General features: G+C 43.4%; 1 long non-coding RNA gene, 1 other non-coding gene and 1 pseudogene across 3 annotated transcripts in view; 1 reads left to right on the forward strand and 2 right to left on the reverse strand.

Annotated features, from left to right (window-relative positions):
- Nucleotides 1-461: 461 nt before the first annotated feature.
- LOC112426216 (small nucleolar RNA U13) lies at nt 462-565 on the reverse strand. The gene has a single exon (XR_003017504.2). It is a non-coding gene; the product is annotated as a small nucleolar RNA U13 (small nucleolar RNA).
- A 1240-nt stretch (nt 566-1805) lies between these two features.
- LOC105479189 (uncharacterized) overlaps nt 1806-18528 on the forward strand; it is a 29494-nt gene continuing 12771 nt past the window's right edge. The window contains exons 1-2 of one of the 2 annotated variants that reach the window (XR_011621296.1): nt 1806-1950; nt 11014-11306. This is a non-coding gene — a long non-coding RNA (uncharacterized lncRNA). Of the gene's footprint in view, nt 1951-6858; nt 6881-11013; nt 11307-18528 lie in introns of those variants that run through there. The other variant, XR_985741.3, reaches the window with a different exon arrangement.
- On the reverse strand, nt 8066-8385 carry LOC139356738 (thioredoxin pseudogene; annotated as a pseudogene).

Here is an 18528-nt window from a genome sequence, read left to right on the forward strand (position 1 = left end):
CTTAATTTTCTCAGTGAAGCAGGAGGCCAGGCTATCTGATGAGGGGATGGGGAGAATGAGGTGGATTTCTAATAGTCCTTCATGAACCTCTGAAAACACAAATCTATGGCAGAGTGTACAGTTTTCTGTACCAGGACTCGGAGCTCCAGGTTTAGGACCAGGGTGGGCAGCTGTAGAACTGGGTTCTGTAGGGTTTTCCAGGACTTATGAGTGGAGGGAAAAGGGAGCATCGGTATTGAGGGAGCTGGCGGGAAATAATTCAAGTTGTTGGTCAGAGGTCTAGCTTGGGTTTTAAAAGACTGAAGTCTGGGGATTGAGGGGAAGGGAAAGATAAACTGTGAGGCCACAAGGGGTTAAAGGGCTGGAACTCAGTGAGGCCAAGGAGTGGTGAAGTGGGAGGAACAGAATAGAGTTGGGAGGATTGTGGTTCAAGTGGGATGTTGAAGTTTCATGCTTTTCCACATCACAAGGGTAATATGCCAATGTTGTAACAAAGTTTGAGGGAGGCACATCTTACGCATGAAAGTGAAAACCCACTCATCACGCTTATGAACTACGAAAGGATCCAAAGTTTTTTTTTGAGAGGCAGTGGAGCTATGGTAGTAATGGTCTAACTGTGGCCTTGAAAAGTATAAGTAGAGCAGAAGGTTATTTGAAATGATTAGGAAAGTTAGGGGAAGGTTAGGGTGTGGGATGGATTGGGTTCGGCAGTTTGTCTCAGGATGATGGTGGAGGTTAATGTGTAAGGTAAATGGGGGAGTCCTCAGCTGCTGTGAGCCAGGGTCAGTGACAGCCAGAAGAAGTACAGGGCAATGAACCATTTGGTATGAGGGGGACTTTGACAAAGGTCGAAAAGTCATCATGTAGAACTGGCAGGGGAAGCTGGGAGACTGCTGACCCCAAGTGCCCCCTTCTTGGCTGGAAAATAGAACTCGCGGGAGGAAGAGCAGCTTTCCCTTAAGAGGGCTGCAAGGGAACCAGTGTTCTTGGGGCAAGGCCAGGCTTCCGTTACGGTAAGGAGGAGGAAGGTATAGTGAAAGTTCTTGCAGATTGTTATGGATATAGAAGAATTTGTTTTTAGTGGAATGAAGTTACCAAGAACACAGAAGGAAAACTGACAGGAAGATGGCTAGGAGAAAGGTGATGTCCGAGTGAAAGTGAAAGTCCCAGTGAAAAGACTTAAAGTGTGGAGACTGTTTCATCCATGTATCACAGTATCAGCCACATAGTAGGTGCTCATTTAATACAGCCAAGTGGAGGGCTGAATACAGTCCGTTTCTTGTGGCTTCTTACTTTGATTCTCTGAGACTTCATTTTTCCATGTTTCCTGGGGAATGCTGCTGCTTTTATCCCCCTAGTTCTGAAATTTATAGCAGTTTTCTCTCCAAAGTCCCAATTCTTTCCATCTGGCAGAGTCGATGCCTTATTATTCTATGGTGTAACACCCTAGGAGGGCCTGGAAAGCCAGAGGTGAAATCTCTCTCTGGTTACAACTTGGGAGAAGCTGAAGTTCAGAAAAAGCAAAGAGTTCGTTCAACAGAATAGATTAAGATTTACCATAGACTGTGAAAGAAATAAAGATGCTTCCCTCAGTCAAAGTTTGAGGCTACCAGCCTGTACTGTGGCCCCCAAACCAGCCCCAGCGGGGCGGCGTGTGGGACTCAGGGAGAGCAATAGTCCGGGGCGGGCTGACAGTTAGGCTGTGTGCAAGGCAGCCTCCAGCAGGTGGGGCTGTGGAGTCGCAGAAGGCTGGCCGCCTTGAGCGGAATGCGGCGCTGCTGCCACCGTCTGATTTGGATGGAATCATCCTTGCGGTATGTGGAGTCAAGCTCGGGAGATTGCTACCTTCTCACGGAGAGCCAAGCTTGGGAGATTGACTTTGCTACTTCCTCATTCTCCACCATTACTGCAGAGCCCTATTGCCTCGGGGGAGGAGAAGGTCTTGATGGGGTATGTCATCTAATGGAACGTTCACAGGGTTTATGAGTTTTAAGTCCCAGAGCACTCACATTCTAGCTGTGGGCACACAGGCCACTTGCTGGACCTCTGAGACTGAGTGATAATGGAAATATATGTGAAAGCCTTGATAGAGTGAAGACTAAAAATATAAGGATTTATTATTAATGCTTAATGGGTAGTTAAGAGCAAAAATATGTTCCTTGATCTATTCTAGGGAAGACGAACTCTGGGGAAGCTATGGGCTGAAGATTTTCCTATTCGCAGAAGAATCGGTCCTTCTGACTATATGTTTTCACTTCTGTAAGGTCACATAGTGGGGTGAGGGGTAAGAATGCCAATTTGCCACAGAACATTCTAGGGAGGTTGTAAGCCCTCAGAAAACAGAATTCATAACACTAATAGTAATAAACTACCATCTATATGACTACTATATACCAGGCACATTACCTATGTTATTCAATTTAATCATCATAACAGTACAATAGGATAGATGTATTTATCTATTGTAACTAGAAATTGAACATCAGCATCTGAGAGATATGAATAGCAGAGGGTTACAGAGATAATAAGCAGTGATGGCAGGATTTGAACCCAGGCCTTTTTGGCTGTAATGGCTTATGTCTTTCCCACCATAACGTGTGAACTCATCCTTTATTAAATCTCTAAGCCATTTCCAAGGACCTGTCTTAAGCTGATTGCTTAAAAATCGCTCAAGGAACTTGTTAAAATGCATATTCTTGAACCCCACCCTGGGGGAGCCTCATGAATGATTTAGATTTTTCCTTTTCTCTCTCTCTTTTCATGCCATATTCCCTTCCATTACTTTAGTTGTTGAACAGTCACAGTAATCAGGACTTCCGTTTTTTGAACGCCTTGTGCCTTACGCCTTTCCTTGAAAACAATGGCAAATGCAAACTCATTTTGTCAAGCCAAGGATCCCTGAGTTTCCCCACCAGAGGATTATACAATCAGCAACTCCTTTTTGTTTCAATAACACATTTTTATCTCCCTTATTTTGCTGGGGGTGCAGGAGTTATGTTTGGACACAGATAGTTCACTACTAGGGAGAAGCTTCTACTTGGGGAGGACTTAGCCCTGGAAGGGAGATAGGAGCAGAAACCAAGTGGATTCCTGGGGTTTTATTCACCTAGATCAATCAACAAGTATTTATTGAATACTCTGTGCCAGACACTAGGCCAGGTATTGGTGCTGGAGCAATGCATACAATAAAGTCCCTACAGTCATGGAGTTTTAGGTAGGTAGAGCGGGTATTCGTGCAGAGATTCAAATGAAGTGGCAAAGCAAACCATGAACTTCTGGGGAGAAGCATACCTGGCAGAGGGAATAGCAAGTGCAAAGACTCCAAGCAGGAGTCTCCTGGGAGTGTCTGAGGAACAGCAAGAAGGCTAAGGTCCAGCAGAAAGGCAAGAGTGGAGCGTGCAAGGAGCAGCAAGGTAGGAGGTGGGAGGGGAGAGGCGCCACTGGTTGTATCAAGACCTTCCAGGCCACTGGGAGGATTTTGGGTTTTGTTCCAAGTGAGACAAGGAGCCACTGGAGGGTTTTCTATAGGAAAGTGACACGATCCAATTTACATTTTAAAAGGATGACACCAGGTGCTGGGTTGAACATAGACTTCAGGGGGCAAGGGTGCGTGCTACCTGAATACCAAGGCAGCTCTATCTTCTGCATCTCTTGAACAGTTTTGGCAGATTCTATTCCTCATCTCTCCACCATGGTCAACAGGCATTAGTCCATTTTGCATTGCTATAAAGGAATACCTGAGACTAGGTAATTTATAAAGAAAACAGGTTTATGTGGCTCGTGATTCTGCAGGCTGTACAAGCATGGTGCTGGCATCTGCTTGGCTTCTGGTGAGGCCTCAGGAAGCTTTTACTTGCGGCAGAAGGCATGTCACATGGTGAGAGAGGGAGCAAGAGAGAGACGCCATGCTCTTTTAAAACAACCAGCTCTCATGTGAACTAATAAAGTGAGAACTCACTTATTACCATGAGGACAGCATTAAGCCATTGGTGAATGATCCACCCCCATGACCCAGACATCTCCATCATGCACCACCTCCAACATCAGGGACCACATTTCTACATGAGATTTGGAGGGGACACACATCCAAACCATGTCAGAGGTCAAGCGTTGCCCGTCCATCAGTCCTCTCTGCTCCTTTTATTCACTCTCAATCATAGCACCATGTTTCTCAAAAGTTGCAAATTGGTTGCAGTAGTGGATTTGATAATTGTGAGAATGTTGGCCAGAATTAGTTATGTCTGAATACCAGACCAGCCAAGGCAAAATGCCGCCATTATACTAGAATAAAGCAATTTCTACTTTACGGACAAAGTGGCAGAGCCATAACTCATTTACTCACTGACTCCTTCACTCTCTTTCAGCTCTCATTGAGCATGTACCATATGCACAAGGGACTGCATTAAGCCACTGGAGAACTAGATATTTTTGAAAAGCTCCCTAAGACATAAACTCTGCCCTTGAGCAAACTCTTAAACTAGTTACTAGCATTTATCAATCACTTTTGACGGGTCAGACACTGGTTTAAGTGCTTTTTATGTATTGCCATTTTTAATCCTCAAAATTAATGTGATTAGTTAGGTACTATTTTAGTATTTTTTTTTTTTGAGACGGAGTCTTGCTCTGTTGCCCAGGCTGGAGTGCAGTGGTGCGATCTTGTCTCACTGCAAGCTCTGCCTCCCAGGTTCACACCATTCTCCTACCTCAGCCTCCCGAGTAGCTGGGACTACAGGCACCTGCCACCACGCCCAGCTAAGTTTTTGTATTTTTAGTAGAGATGGGGTTTCATTGTGTTAGCCAGGATGGTCTCGATCTCCTGACCTCATGATCCGCCTGCCTTGGCCTCCCAAAGTGCTGAGATTACAGGCGTGAGCCACTGTGCCTGGCCTATGTTACTATTTTAAAGATGAGGAAATCAAGGCACCCAGAGGTTAAGCAACCTGTTCAAGTTGGTTATTAGGTGAACTGAGATCTGAGCCCAGATGATGTAGCTCTCGGATGTAGATGACTGCTTCTTAGGCTGGAGGGATAGCTAAACACATGATTATAATGCAACGTGATGAGTACCCACTAGAGCTACTGGGAAATTTTAACATTATTGAGGGGCAAGGCCCAAAGCCTTTTCAAATTTCCAATCCTGTTAATTCCACTGTAGTATAGTATATAACTTCTCCCCATAAAATGCTGTGAAGTACAACTAAGATTTTTAAGTGATCCTTCCAGATTCTTAATAAAAGATTAAAGTAATTTATAAAGCTATTTTCTGGCTAAGGACCATTCCATTTTTGGACTGTTTCACTCACTCATCATTTCCATCACCAGATGATAGTTTTTTTGTTGTTGTTGGCGGAGAGGTGGGGGTGGGGGGGGGCAGTCCATTCTTCATAAAAGAGAAAATAAAATTTGTTTTTGTTAAGTAGATGCCAACCAAGTTGGTTTGGGTTATGAAGTCTTGGGGGTGGGTTGGGGCTTGTCTTACTCACTATTTCATCTTCTCCTTCTCTGTAGGGACTTCATAGCTGGCTGGAATCAAATTTATGCCTCAGTAAAATGAAAAATCAGTACAAGTTGGGGGACGTTTATGGTCTTTTGGGAACAGCTGAAACCACAAATCTTACATCCTAGAATATCAAGGGGGATATATTACTGGATTCCCAGTTGCTGAGAGAGCACAGACTGAGCCACAAACTAACTCTGCCTGGAGAAGACAAGGAAAGCTTCAGGGAATAGTTTAGATTTGAGTTGGGCTTGAAAGATACATTGGTATTCAACAGCAATAAGGTGAGAGAAAGGTGTTCTAATAAAGGAAAAGTTTGTGTAAAAGATCTGGGGAAGCGTCAGCCAACTGGGCTTTCCGGGATTATTCAATCCTAAAACCCCAAGTCCTTTGGGTGGGACAGGATCTGAGCTGCAGTCTCTGTCACATTGTTTCCATTTTGTAGGATGTTATCATGATTTTTTTTTTTTTTTGAGATGGCGTTTCGCTCTTTAGCCCAGGCTGAAGTGCAATGTCTCAATCTCGGCTCACTACAGCCTCCACCTCCCAGGATTCAAGCAATTCTCCTGTCTCAGCCTCTCGAGTAGCTGGAATTACAGGCACCTGCCATCATGCCCTGCTAATTTTTTTTTTGGTATGTTAGTAGAGATGGGGTTTCACCATGTTGGCCACGATGGTCTTGAACTCCTGACCTCAGGTAATCTGCCTACCTCGGCTTCCCAAAGTGCTGGGATTACAGGTGTGAACCACTGTGCCCGGCCTAATGATACATTGTACATTTACTCATGAATTCTCTCTCTCTCTCTTTCTTTTTTTTTTTTTCTGTCTTTTTTTTTTTTGCCTCTCTAGCTTTATTGAGGTATAACTGACATGCAATAAACTACATATAAAGTTTACAATTTCATGAGTTTTAAACACATCCACAGAATCGTCTCCAAAATCAAGACAGTGAACATACCCATCATCCTCTGGAGTTTCTTTGTATCCCTTTGCTGTCTGTCTTTCCCACCCACTTTTGCCCCTTTCCCCCAGCCTCGGGCAACCACTGATATGCTTTCATTTGTTTGCATTTCTAAAAATTTTATGTAAATGGAATCATATAATACATACTTCTTTTTTCAAGAGTCTTTCACTTAGCATAATTATTTTGAGACTCATTCACATTGTCCTGCATAACAATAGTTCATGTTTTTTTAAATTGCTGAATAATACTCCATTGTATGGATACACCACAATTTGTTTCTCCATTTTACCCTGAATGGGCAAATGGGTTGTTTCTATTTTTTGGCTATTACAAATGAAGTTGCTATGATGAATCTTGTACAAGTCTTTTCTGAAATTATGCTATCTTTTCTTTCAGGTAACGATCTTGGGATATGTTTGGTATGTATTTAACTTTTAAAGAAACTACCAAACTGTCTTCCAAAGTGGTTGTATCATGAAAGTTCCACCGGTTCCACATTTTTGCCAATACTTGTATGGCCATTTAAAAAATTTTAGCCATTCCAATAGGTGTGTAGGGTGCCTCATTATGGTTTGAATTTGCATTTTCTTAATGACTGATTATATTGAGCATCTTTTCATGTTCTTACTTGCCATCTATCTTCTTTGTTGAAGTGTTGGTTCAAATCTTTAGCTCATTTGAAAAATCGGTTGCTTTCTTTTGTTGGATTTTTAGAGTTTGTTGTATTTTTCTGGACATAAGACTTTTATCAGAAACGTCTTGTGCAGAGTCTCTTGAAATGTGTGGCTTGTCTTTTCATTCTCTTAGCAGTCAGTGTCTTTCAATGGGTAAAATGTTTAGTTTTGATGAAGTCCAATTTTTTTTTTTTCTTTTATGGATTGTATTTTTGGTGCCATAGCTGAGAAATTTTTACCTGAGACTCAAGTTAACACAAATTTTTCTTCTACTTTTTAAGAAGTTTTATAGTTTTAGGTTTTACATTTAGATCTATGATCTATTTTGAATTAATTTTTGTGTGTAGTAAAATGTGTGGATTGAAGTTTATTTTTATTTATTTTAAATTTAATTTAATCTTTTTATCTTTGGGCAGCCTCTCCAGCCAGAGCATGCTCAGAGAGACTCCTTATTTTTATTTTTGATATGATATCCAATAACTTCAGCACCATTTGTTGAAAAGTTATTGTTTCTCCACTGAGTTGCCTTTGCACTTTTGTCAAAAATCAGTTGTCCATATATGTGTGGGTCATTAGTTCTTTTTTTTTTTTTTAAAAGAAGACATGACCATTTCATAAACTTAATGAGCCATATCAGTTGTTCATTATGAAGACGTAATGCTTCATAGCCTTGGATCCTTTCTTGAGGTTTGTGGTTGAATCTAGTTTCACAACTTGGTCTAGGCACTGGCCTCAGATTAGGACAGAATTATTCCTATAAGGCCAGATAACTTTTTTTTTGTTTGTTTTAAAGGGTAGAATTAATATTTGTTTGTCATTTATAATCAGATGGCAGTTGGGTATATAGTCTCCATACTTCATTATTTTTGGTAAATAAAAAACTACAAGTTTTAAATAGTTAATGGCTCATTATGTTTTCAGAAAACATGATTAGACTAATTTATTAATGGTGGCTTCAAGTTTTCCCTTATTAGCTCCAAAAACTGGAGCCCACCCACCTTTCATTCCTTTTAAAAAAACTGGAAGATGGCATGCATTTCTTCATACTCTGAAGCGAACATCCCATCCTGACAGTTATCCACATCTGCTTTGAGGAACACCACGCTGGAATACTTTTCAGCAAGGGAATGAAAGAAGGGCTTGATCATTTTGCAAGGCCCACATCATGTGGCTGAGAAGTCAACTACAAGTTTATCCCCTGCAGCATCTGAGCCTTCCTGAAAAGCAAACTTGCTCTTCTGCTTCACCATTAAGACTGTTGGGGTCTGATGACTGACTGTAAGAACCAATGGAAATGGATTCAAAGTGCTGGACTGAGCTTTGGCCAGCGGACCTTTGTCTTTTGGATTGTCCTCTAAACCCTGATGTTGAACTCATTTTCTAACAGGAAGGACAGACTAGTATTTCTGTTTTCTGGTTGACTGATCAGTTTTCCTGATTGCCCCTAATGCCACATCTGGGTTTTCACCGGGTCCCAGCTAGCTCTCTTCTTTTCTCCCCTAAATGAAAACTTTAATGACTTTACTTAATCTAGTCTCTGCCCTTAAGTATCTGAAATATGAGCCTCTTAGACCAAAGATAGGCAGTTTAATTTTATCAAAGACCATGAGCCTGGGGGGAGGAAATCAGTCAAAGGTCACTTAATAAGCCAGCTTAATTGAAGTGGTTTGGTCTCCTTAGGGAAATGTAAAATATTCAACTCAGCAGCTTAAAAATGTTTTTATTGAGATATAACTCACATATCATAAAATTTACCCTTTAAAGTTGCACATTTCAGTGGTTTTTATTATATTCACAAAGTTGTGAACCATCATCACTATCTAACTCTACCCGAAAATAAACCTTATACCCATTAAGCAGTCACTTTTCATTTTTCCCTCCTCCCAGCCCCAGGCAACCACTAATCTACTTTCTGTCTCTATGAATTTGCCTATTCTGGATGTTTAACATAAGTGGCATCATACAATGTATGGGCTTTAATATCTGACTTCTTTATATAGCATAATGTTTTCAAGGTTCATCCATGTTGTGGCATGTATCAGTACTTCATTCTTTGTGGCTGAATAATATTTCATTGTGTGGATATACTTCATTTGGTTTATCCATTCATCAACTGATGGACATTTGGGTTCTTTCTACTTTTTGGAAATTACGAATGATGCTTCTATGAACATTTGAGTATGAGTTTTTATGTGGACACATGTTTTCAATTCTCTTGGATATATATCTAGGAGTTGAATTGTTGGGTCATATGGTAACTCTTTATTTAACTTTTTGAGGAATTGCCAAACTGTCTCCCAAGGCAGCCATACTATTTTACAGTTTTACCAACAATGCATGAGAGTTCCAATTTCTGCACATTCTTTTCAACAACTGTTATTATCCATTTTAAAAATTATAGCCATACTCGTGGATATGAAGTGATATGTCATTCTGGTTTTGATTTGCATTACCCCAATGACTAATGATGTTGAACATCTTTTCATGTGCATGTTGGCTATTTGTATATTTTATCTGAAAAAATGTTTATTCAAATTCTTTGCCCATTTTTAATTGGGTTGTCTTTTTACTTTCTTTGTTATTATTATTATTTTAGAGATGGGGTCTTCTGTGTTGCCCAGGCTGGCCTTGAGCTCCTGGGCTCAAGTGATCCTTCTCCCTCAGCCTCCTGAGTAGCTGGGATTATGGGTGCTGGCTTATTTTTGTACTTTCTTAATAGTGTGCTTTGAAGCACAAAATTTTTAGTTTTGATGAAGTCCAATTTATTTATTTTTTCTTTTGTTGCTATGACCATCTGTTTTTTAAATTAAACTCAGAAATCCTAAAGCTTTTCCATTAAGCACAACAAATAATAAAACTCCATATCTTAATTCCATGTTGTAGCAACTTAAGGGGGTGGAATTGATATCAGGGAAAGGGAGAAGATGGGGGTAGATTCTTTACTTGGACTTTAGACCTCAAAGTATGAATGTTAGCAACTGCTTTTGAGCATTGAGCACATAATCATCAAGGATAATTAACTCTTTGGGAACTGCCCTAATCATTAAACCTTTAGTAGCTTCCTTCTGGAAGGGGAGAAGCCCCTGCTACCAAGATGGAGCTCACTCTCTGCACTGCAGCAATGTTACCTAAGGACAAGTGAAAATGAAGATAAAGTGTCAGAAAAAGGGAGAGCTTTGCAGTTGGGCTGTTGGGAGTCTCCACTGGGTTCTCTGGAACTAGATGCTGCAACAGAGGTAGAAGTGCAACGGGGAGGACATCTGTGAATGGAAAAGGGAGGAAGCAGTTTGGCCAGGAAGAGCTCTTGGCCTCTGATGCAGACTTGACAAAGCCTCTGCCAGTCTAATGGGGTACTCCGAGCAAAAATCGCTTGTTAGAGGAGTTCCACATTGGTAGAAGAGGGATGGGCCATTGTGCTACCACCTTGCTCAGTCATTGGCTGGGAACTGCCTTAAGAAGAGAGTGACTGTGGCTTAAAAACTGAGGTGGTCCTTGAAGGAACTAATTGCTGGGGGCGAATAAAACCAACATTATTGGTAGCAGGGGAGTGAGTCCTTTATTGAAGGGGCAATGTAAGCATGGAATCTCCATGTCTGCCATACAGATAAACATGAAGTTCAAATTCCAACAACATGTGACCTTAGGCAACCCCTCTTCTTCAGTTTTTCCATCTGTAAAGTGGAGAAAATGCTTTCCTTACAGGGTTGTGAGAGGATTAAATAAGGCAAGAATGAACATAGTGCCTGATTCAGCACAGGCATTCGATAAGTATTAGTTCTTCCCTTTCCCCTAGATGAAAATAAGCCAAGGGAACATTCTGTTCTGCAAACCAGTTCCCACCCTGCTCTTTCTAAACTTCATTTTCTTTCAATTTCCAGGAGGGGACCAAGTCTCTGTGGCAGTTTCCTGATCTTCTGGATATGCTGCCATGCTGTCCCAAGGCTGGTGGTGTCCCCTGACTTGTTCCTCTCCTGACTTTCTCAGCCTGGAGACTGAAAGCTCTCTTTGACTGTTGGCCCTCCCAGGCAGAGTCCACCGGCTGTTAGGGTGAAATGGGGCTGATGCTTCCTGGAATCCACCAGAAGTATGCAAATTGCACCATCTCTTTCAGCTGCCTGCGCCTGCATTCCATCGAAGATTCCTGTAAGAAGAAACCATCCTGTTCCTCTTTGTAAGTGCCTCATTAAAGCTGGACGACAAATTCCTCCTGCTTCACTTGCCCTGGGAGGTGAGATAGCACCTGAATGGGAAGAGGAGGATGTGCTCCGCATGATGTCATCCTTCTTGGGGTATTCTGACCACAGGGACACTGGTGTCCAAGGCCTGGGTACTTCCTGTGTGCCTGATTCACTGGGGAGTCTCACCTCGTTGGGGTATAAACATGAAATGATTTTATTTCTTCCAGTAACTGCCCTGGCTGTGCTGTGCCAGATCTCTCTTTCCTGCTGAGGAGCCCCTCCCTTAACGATGTCTTGGTCTGGTTCCATAACTTTTCAGCCACTTTCGGTTACTATAACAGTCTCATTCCAGTAATTAAGACTCAGCCTCTTATATTTTTAAAACTTTCATCGCCAACTCGATTCAGAGCTCTTCTCTCCCATTCCCTCCACGACAAGTGAGAGTTGGGTCCTGGCTGTTTGGAGCAGTGGAGGGGAAGTAGGGCCCGGCTTGAAGGTGCCTCACCTCCTCCCTCCTCGGGCCTCAGCGTCTGTATTTGAGCAGAGGGGAGGGATGGAGAGTAAGAGTAAGAGACCTCATTACAGGAGTGTCCTTTACCCTTTCCTGTTCTGTGTGGCTCTGTTAGATGCTGAAGATCTCACACCACCCTCCTCCATCACTGAAAACCACCCTTTCCCCCTCTTTCCCTTACACAGATGCACCTCCCTTTACCCTCAACAATAGTACGGGCGCCCAATGACCCTTTGTTGACTTGGCCACGGGTACCTGGGCAAACCCTCAGCTCCTGCCCTTCTACTGACTTTCGTGCATCTCCATGTAGAGCTGCCGGGCCTGTAGGGATCCTCTCCCATAATCCTTCAAGGGCCCCACAACCCTGGGAAGGGAGAGCTGCCCCCATCTTCTTCCCAGTCATGCTGCCCCAGGATCCTTCGAGCCCTGCTAGAGAGGCTACTGTAGTGGGCCTCTTGCTTTCAGAATCTCCCGGACTCAGATGGGTACCAGTCTCTACATTCAAGTGCAGTCCCAGCCCTCAAAGTAAGTTCATCAGGCATCCCGCTTTTCCTTCTCACAGCTGGGGAGGGGAACAACAAGGGCACTGGGCTGCAGTTCTAGGCTCCCAGGATGACAAGGACTCTGATAGCGGTCTGTGCCTCTGAGGCATCAGGGAGAGTCTGGATTCCCTCTCCCTTCACACTGGGGCAGGAAAACACACCTATCATCTCCACAGGGGCGAGGAGGGTGACTCTCCCTTGTTCTCTCTCAGTTCTGCTCTTGACTGGAGATGGGCTGGGTGCCGGTCCATTTAGAGGTTGCTGCTGCCTTGAGCAGCGGTGTGTGGAGGTGGCTGGCTCCATCTGCTGGTGACTTGCTGGTAATTCTGTGGGGTTACTTGGCTCCTCTTGGCTGCGGGTCTAGCATAATGGGGAAACAAGCTAGGACATGTCCAGCTGCAGGCAGTGCTATCCTGTCTCTTCTCTTTTAACCTGTGTTGAAGTTGTCTTTCCTCCTGGAAGGATTTCTTGATTAATTCCTACCATTTGACATGCTCCTTCACTGCTCACCCTCAGCACTCAGACTCTCAATTGGTAGTAAGTTCATGTGCCCACAAATGAAATGTCTCTTGAGTAGTTTTCGTGTGTTTTGAGGATAGCTAGTGTTTATTGAGCGCTTCCATGTGCCATCTACTGTCCCAAGCATGTCACATACTTCATCTCATCTCCTCACACCACAATCCAATGAGCCAGGTACTGTCACTGTCCCCATTTTACAAATGAGAAAACTGAGATAGAAATGTTAAATAGCATCCCTTAGGTTTACAGTCAGAAAGTGATGTAAAGAGGCACGCTGAACTCGGAGCTTCTACTGTCTACCGATATTCTGTTCTGCCTACTTGGTTTCATACTGTGATCCCTCTGCCTCCTCACCTCTCCTCATCCCTTACCCTGAAAGCCTTAAATAAGTATATGTGGATCACAGTGAAGTACTCCCCATAATATTTTTTTTGTTTACACTAATGGAATCTTCCCAGTTGGGGCTTGTGCAAGAGCTGAACTAGCCCTGGTGAGACTGTGGTCAACAAATAAATGGGCCAAACTGTGTGGTCATGTTGAAATCATTAGCACAGAGCCTTTGGACACAAGGACAAATCCTGCTCTAATATCTTAGATTAATTTTTTCCCAGGGAGGCCTAGAATCCTGACTATATACTCCTGAGAAATACTTTTCATTTGAAAAATGAGAATCTCTATTGTTTGCATAGTGCATGTACTTTCATCGTCTCCTAGATATATTTGCAACCGCTCTGAGCAGAAGGTGTTAATATCGCTCTTGTTTCTTGGGTGAGGAAATGGAGGCATGGAGGTTAGCAACTTGTCTGAGGTTACACAGCTTGTATGTGCTGAAACTGGGATCCAGAGCCAAATATTCTGCCTCCACCCTGTCATGCCAAAGGGGTTATCCTTACTGCCATTTGCCAAGAGCCTCAGGCTCCTGACTCCTTTCTATGGTCTCTGTTTCTCCGTGGGCATTTCCTTCACTTTTAGCCATGTCCATGGCCCTTGATCCTGTCTCTTCTAGCCTCCCCACACTGGTTTGACCCACATCCTCTTCATCTTTCTCAAGGGCTGGTAGTACCCCTTGGAGTAGGGGGACCCGATCTTGAAGCCTTCTCACCACGGCCCCCAAGGCCCTGAAGGGGCTGTTCATTGCCTTTATCGGCTCTAGTCATGGCGGATGTTATTTATTGTCAGATAAATGTATTTCCAAATAAAACAGAAAACGAACAAATAAACACAGTGACAGAGCTGTAAAAAACCCTGCCGGCTCGCTCACTTGTAGAAAAGCCTGCACAACTAATTAACCCGAGTAGACCTCCATGGTGTTTGGAAACAAGCTTGGAATTAATATTGCCATTCTCAGCTGCTGGAACCAGCCTCTAAATCTTTACTGGGTAGTAGCAAGAGAGAGACAGAGAGAGTTATAGAGACAGTAAGAGGCCAAGATGGAAGCAGATAGAGTGACAGAGGAAGATAAACGCAGCTAGCCATCTGCCTCCATACCCATCCGTATCACCTTAGCTACACTCTGAATCCTAGACAGACAGACAGAGAGACAGACTGTGTTTCCTAAGAGCGAGAGATAGGAGAAAATAGAGGCTTTGTGAAGTTCAGAGTACATTTTGCTTCCATATCATTGAAGTCAGAGAATCAGAGGCTCCTGGACTGGAAGGGGCTTGTGAGAGGTCATCTAATTCAGTGGTTTAAGAATTATTTTTAGCAGCAGAACCTTTTCCTGAAATGAAATCATACACAGAAGGGCCATGTATAAAGCAGATGAAAGTGCACCTGCCCCATTTGGAGCTTGCTGCTCCTCCAAGCCCCTCCCCTCTTCCGCTACAGGGCAGGCCCTGTGTCTTCTGGGTCTTCAGGGCTCAGGAGAGCACAGCTGGAAAATGAAAGCTGCTTGGCCTGTGGGTGGCAAGCCTTTGGGAGTGTTCCTGGTTCTTCTCTGGATTTAGGCTTAGCCCAATTTGAGAGTCCCCCAGAAAGGGGGTGTGGTAGAGTGGATACGCCAGTTGGTAAAAGAGGTGGGTTACCCAAGGGAACGCCTGCTCTCTTGCTCTGAACATGTTTGGTCCTTGAACTTTGATATTCACTTTCCCTGGAGATCTTTGTTGGCAGGAACTGAGGAACTGATTTGTTGACCTTGAGGTAAGGATGGCATCTCAGCTGGTAAGCTTCAAGAGCCAACCACCTGATCCAGACTTTGCCTGGAGGAGGCTTGTCATAGCTCCACATCAAGTTCAGGAGGGGAGGCCAGGAGTACAGGAAGAACATATCCCTTCTCTTTAAATGTGGAAGGTGGCCAGGGGGGACTTCCCTATAGACCATTCAGCTATGCTCTACAGGGATGACTGGTGAGCTACCGGGAAATTGTACGTTGTACCTTTTTTCTTGCAGAGGAAGGATGGGCAGTGGCCTGAGGCTGGGAAATCCCCCGGCTGAGTGGCACTGTGGGGATTAGTCTGGCCTCTGCTTCTGGAAGCCCTGTTCTCAGCCTCCAGAGTAGAGCCCTGAGGCTGGGTAGAAAGGCCTGTCTCTCGGAGTCAGCGGTGGATGGGGAAGGACAGGGGAGGAAGACCAGGCACTGTGTTAGGAGCCTTCCTGTCTCCTATTAACCCCGAGTGTCCTTGGCTCAGGCCTAGGCAACAAAGGGGGCACAGCAAGAGGAGAAACACAAATCAAGAAGTGATGCTTTTTTTGAAGGAGAAATTATAAATTGCAATTTAATCACATAATCACTTTGACACTCTCAAGCAAGCTAATTTCTTCCCTTGCCTCATTTCATCCACTCGGTGAGATGAATCTTAATGAATAATGTCCTATGAATATTTAATTTTTGATCAATTTGAATTTTCTCTGGCATACCTGCTGGAGACATAAATCAGCTCCTTTCTGCCCAACAGAGTGAATTTGGACAGCAGCCTGAGTAGATCTCTGCCCATGGCCACAGAAGATGCCAGCCTGAAGTTTTTGATGTCCTTGTTTGCCACCATCTCAACATTGTGACTTGGACCTCTGTCAGTACCATCCCTAAGCTGTGTTTTCTAATACTGCTCTATGAGCAGAAGTCTGAAGCCGTGGTTGTCTGGGCAGATAAGATGCATCTGAAACTGACTTTCCACAGGTGGCCCCTTTTCCTTCATCCTTTTTCTTCAATGACTTAAGCCTCCCTTCTGACACTAACTTTATCTTTCCTGGACTCTGGAGACAACTGTTGTGGTTCAAAAGATGAAAAGAACCATTCTCAGTTGCTTGAGAAGGCTTCTTTCATGAGATAATACTTGATATTTGTACAGTGTGTTACAGTTTGCAAAGTGACTTCACATACATGTTTTCTTTCCATGTTTTAAAACATCATTGTGTTTGATCTTCCTTTCCTGACTGTGAGGTGAAGAAATAGGGCTGGGTAAGTTCTTTCTTACCCTGAGTCAAGAAGGGTCAGTACTGGAACTCACACGCTTGAAGAATGGCTAAGTTCAAAGCCGGGACAATGGGTCCAAACTGAGCTGTGTATAAAGAGGGATTTAGTAGCTGGGACTAGGGTCTGGAGGAAGAGGGAGGGTATCCTTAATAGGCAAGTTGGAGTTGACCTCAATGAAGAATTGATGACAATAATGGTAGTTTTGGAGAAAATACTCCAATTGCTTAAGGCAATAGACAGAGATAGCATGTTTAAAATGTATTTTGGGTGTGTATCCATATCCTGTACATTTTGTTTTCCTGGGGTTCTCCACCTATGAAAGCAATAGGTTTTAGTGCTTTAGGAAGGGCAGGAACCACCTCAACACAAGGTTATTGTTCAGTTTAAATCTCAGAGCCAAGTTCTTGTTTTTGAGTCCATCAAGACAAAACAGTCTTGAAAGTAAGATTTTGTGTAGAAAGCAAATAAATTTCTAAATTCAGCAACCTCCCAATAATATGATCATAGAATTTCCCTGTAAACAATAGGGTAGAGATAATTCAGATTATGGTATGACGGAAGTCACTTGGGAAGCTCAACCCTTCTCACCTGAGGGGCATGGAGAAAGAAGGGAGAGGTGGAGGAAGGACAATGGAGTCAGAGTGCTGGGTCCTCATTTTTATTCCTGTAGGCCAAATCACTGAACACAGCGGAAACTTTCAGATAGAGGCCGGGCCCAGTGGCTCACACCTGTAATCCCAGAACTTTGGGAGGCTGAGGCGGGCAGATCACCTGAGGTCAGGAGTTCGAGACCAGCCTGACCAACATGGAGAAATTCCATCTCTACTAAAAATACAAAATTAGCCAGGCGTGGTGGTGCATGCCTGTAATCCCAGCTACTCAGGAGGCTGAGGCAGGAGAATCGCTTGAATCCACGAGGCAGAGGTTGCGGTGAGCCGAGATCATGCCATCACACTCCAGTGTGGGCAACAAGAGTGAAACTTCGTCTCAAAAAAAAAAAAAAAAAAAAAAAAGAAAGAAACATTCAGCTAGATATGAAGGAAGCTAAGAACATGGGGTTGCTGTCTCCAGCCTTACATTCCCCTCAACATGGTACAGGAGCTAAAGTGAAAGGACATGGGTAATTAGATGAGACTGAGGCAATGCTCCTGTTCTCCATGGCCTGGAAATGTTGTACGCTGGAACTTAGGAGTCCTAATGTGCTCTGGTTGAGGTGCTGAGAGAGCTTGTAGTCCAGCAGAGGCTTGGGGATGGAACACAGTGTTCACTGAACAGGGGACTTCGCAACTGGAGAGAAAGGACCGAAACTGTGGCTTTTAGTGGTGGGAGCTCATGCATCATTCTGACAAGTCATGATTGGTTATGAAAGAGTCTAGGAAACAAACTAAACAAATAACCCAGGCAGAGGTCAGCTTAGACCAGAGGTTAGTTCTCTCCCATTACCACAAGGTGAAGTAGGATCCATGATGTGCCTGCTACCAATAAGGAAGAGTCAGGGTAGTGGTGGAGTGTCTAGGGAGGAAATTTAGAAGTCTGAACATTTACCCTGGAGAAACTGAACCATCTGAAAATATGTTTATGTCAGCGCTAGTAATTTTCAAGTTTAGCTTATTGTCTTAAACCAGGTTTTAAGAACACAGAATTTGAGATAAAGATTATATGCTAAAGTTTTACTGAATGGTGCAGGCCTAGGGCAGCAAAAATAAGAGAAAAAACAAAAGCCAGGCAGGGAAGGAGAGAAGTAAGCCATAGTCTCACAAAAAGCTCATTTGGTTTCAGACATATGTGACTTCATCCAGATGAGCAATGAGGACCATCATACCTCAGAATAGTCTGTGTGGGGAGGGGTGATTTGAATATATCTGTTGCATTCTCTTCTTTCTTGTCTTTCAATGACCACCATTTGCCCCATGGTATATTAACTCTACTACGCTATGAGGTTATATTACCTGTTCCCTATGGTAGGATGCTGAAGAAGTTAGAGTTCCAAGGCTCAAGCCATAGTCCTTTATGATAGTTTTAAAATATGTCCACAAATGCTTTCATAATTCTCTCTTTAAGAGGTGGAGCTTAATTCCCCTCTACTTGAGTGTGGGCTGGTCTTCGGCACTTGCTTATAACAAATAGAATAAAGTGAATGTGACATTGTGTGATTGCAGAGATTAGGTCATAAAAGGCGCTGTGTCTTCTTCCTTACTCTTAAACAACAGCTGACCCTTGAACAACATGGG

Source organism: Macaca nemestrina, chromosome 1, assembly GCF_043159975.1.
Source record: "Macaca nemestrina isolate mMacNem1 chromosome 1, mMacNem.hap1, whole genome shotgun sequence".
NCBI lineage: Eukaryota > Metazoa > Chordata > Mammalia > Primates > Cercopithecidae > Macaca > Macaca nemestrina.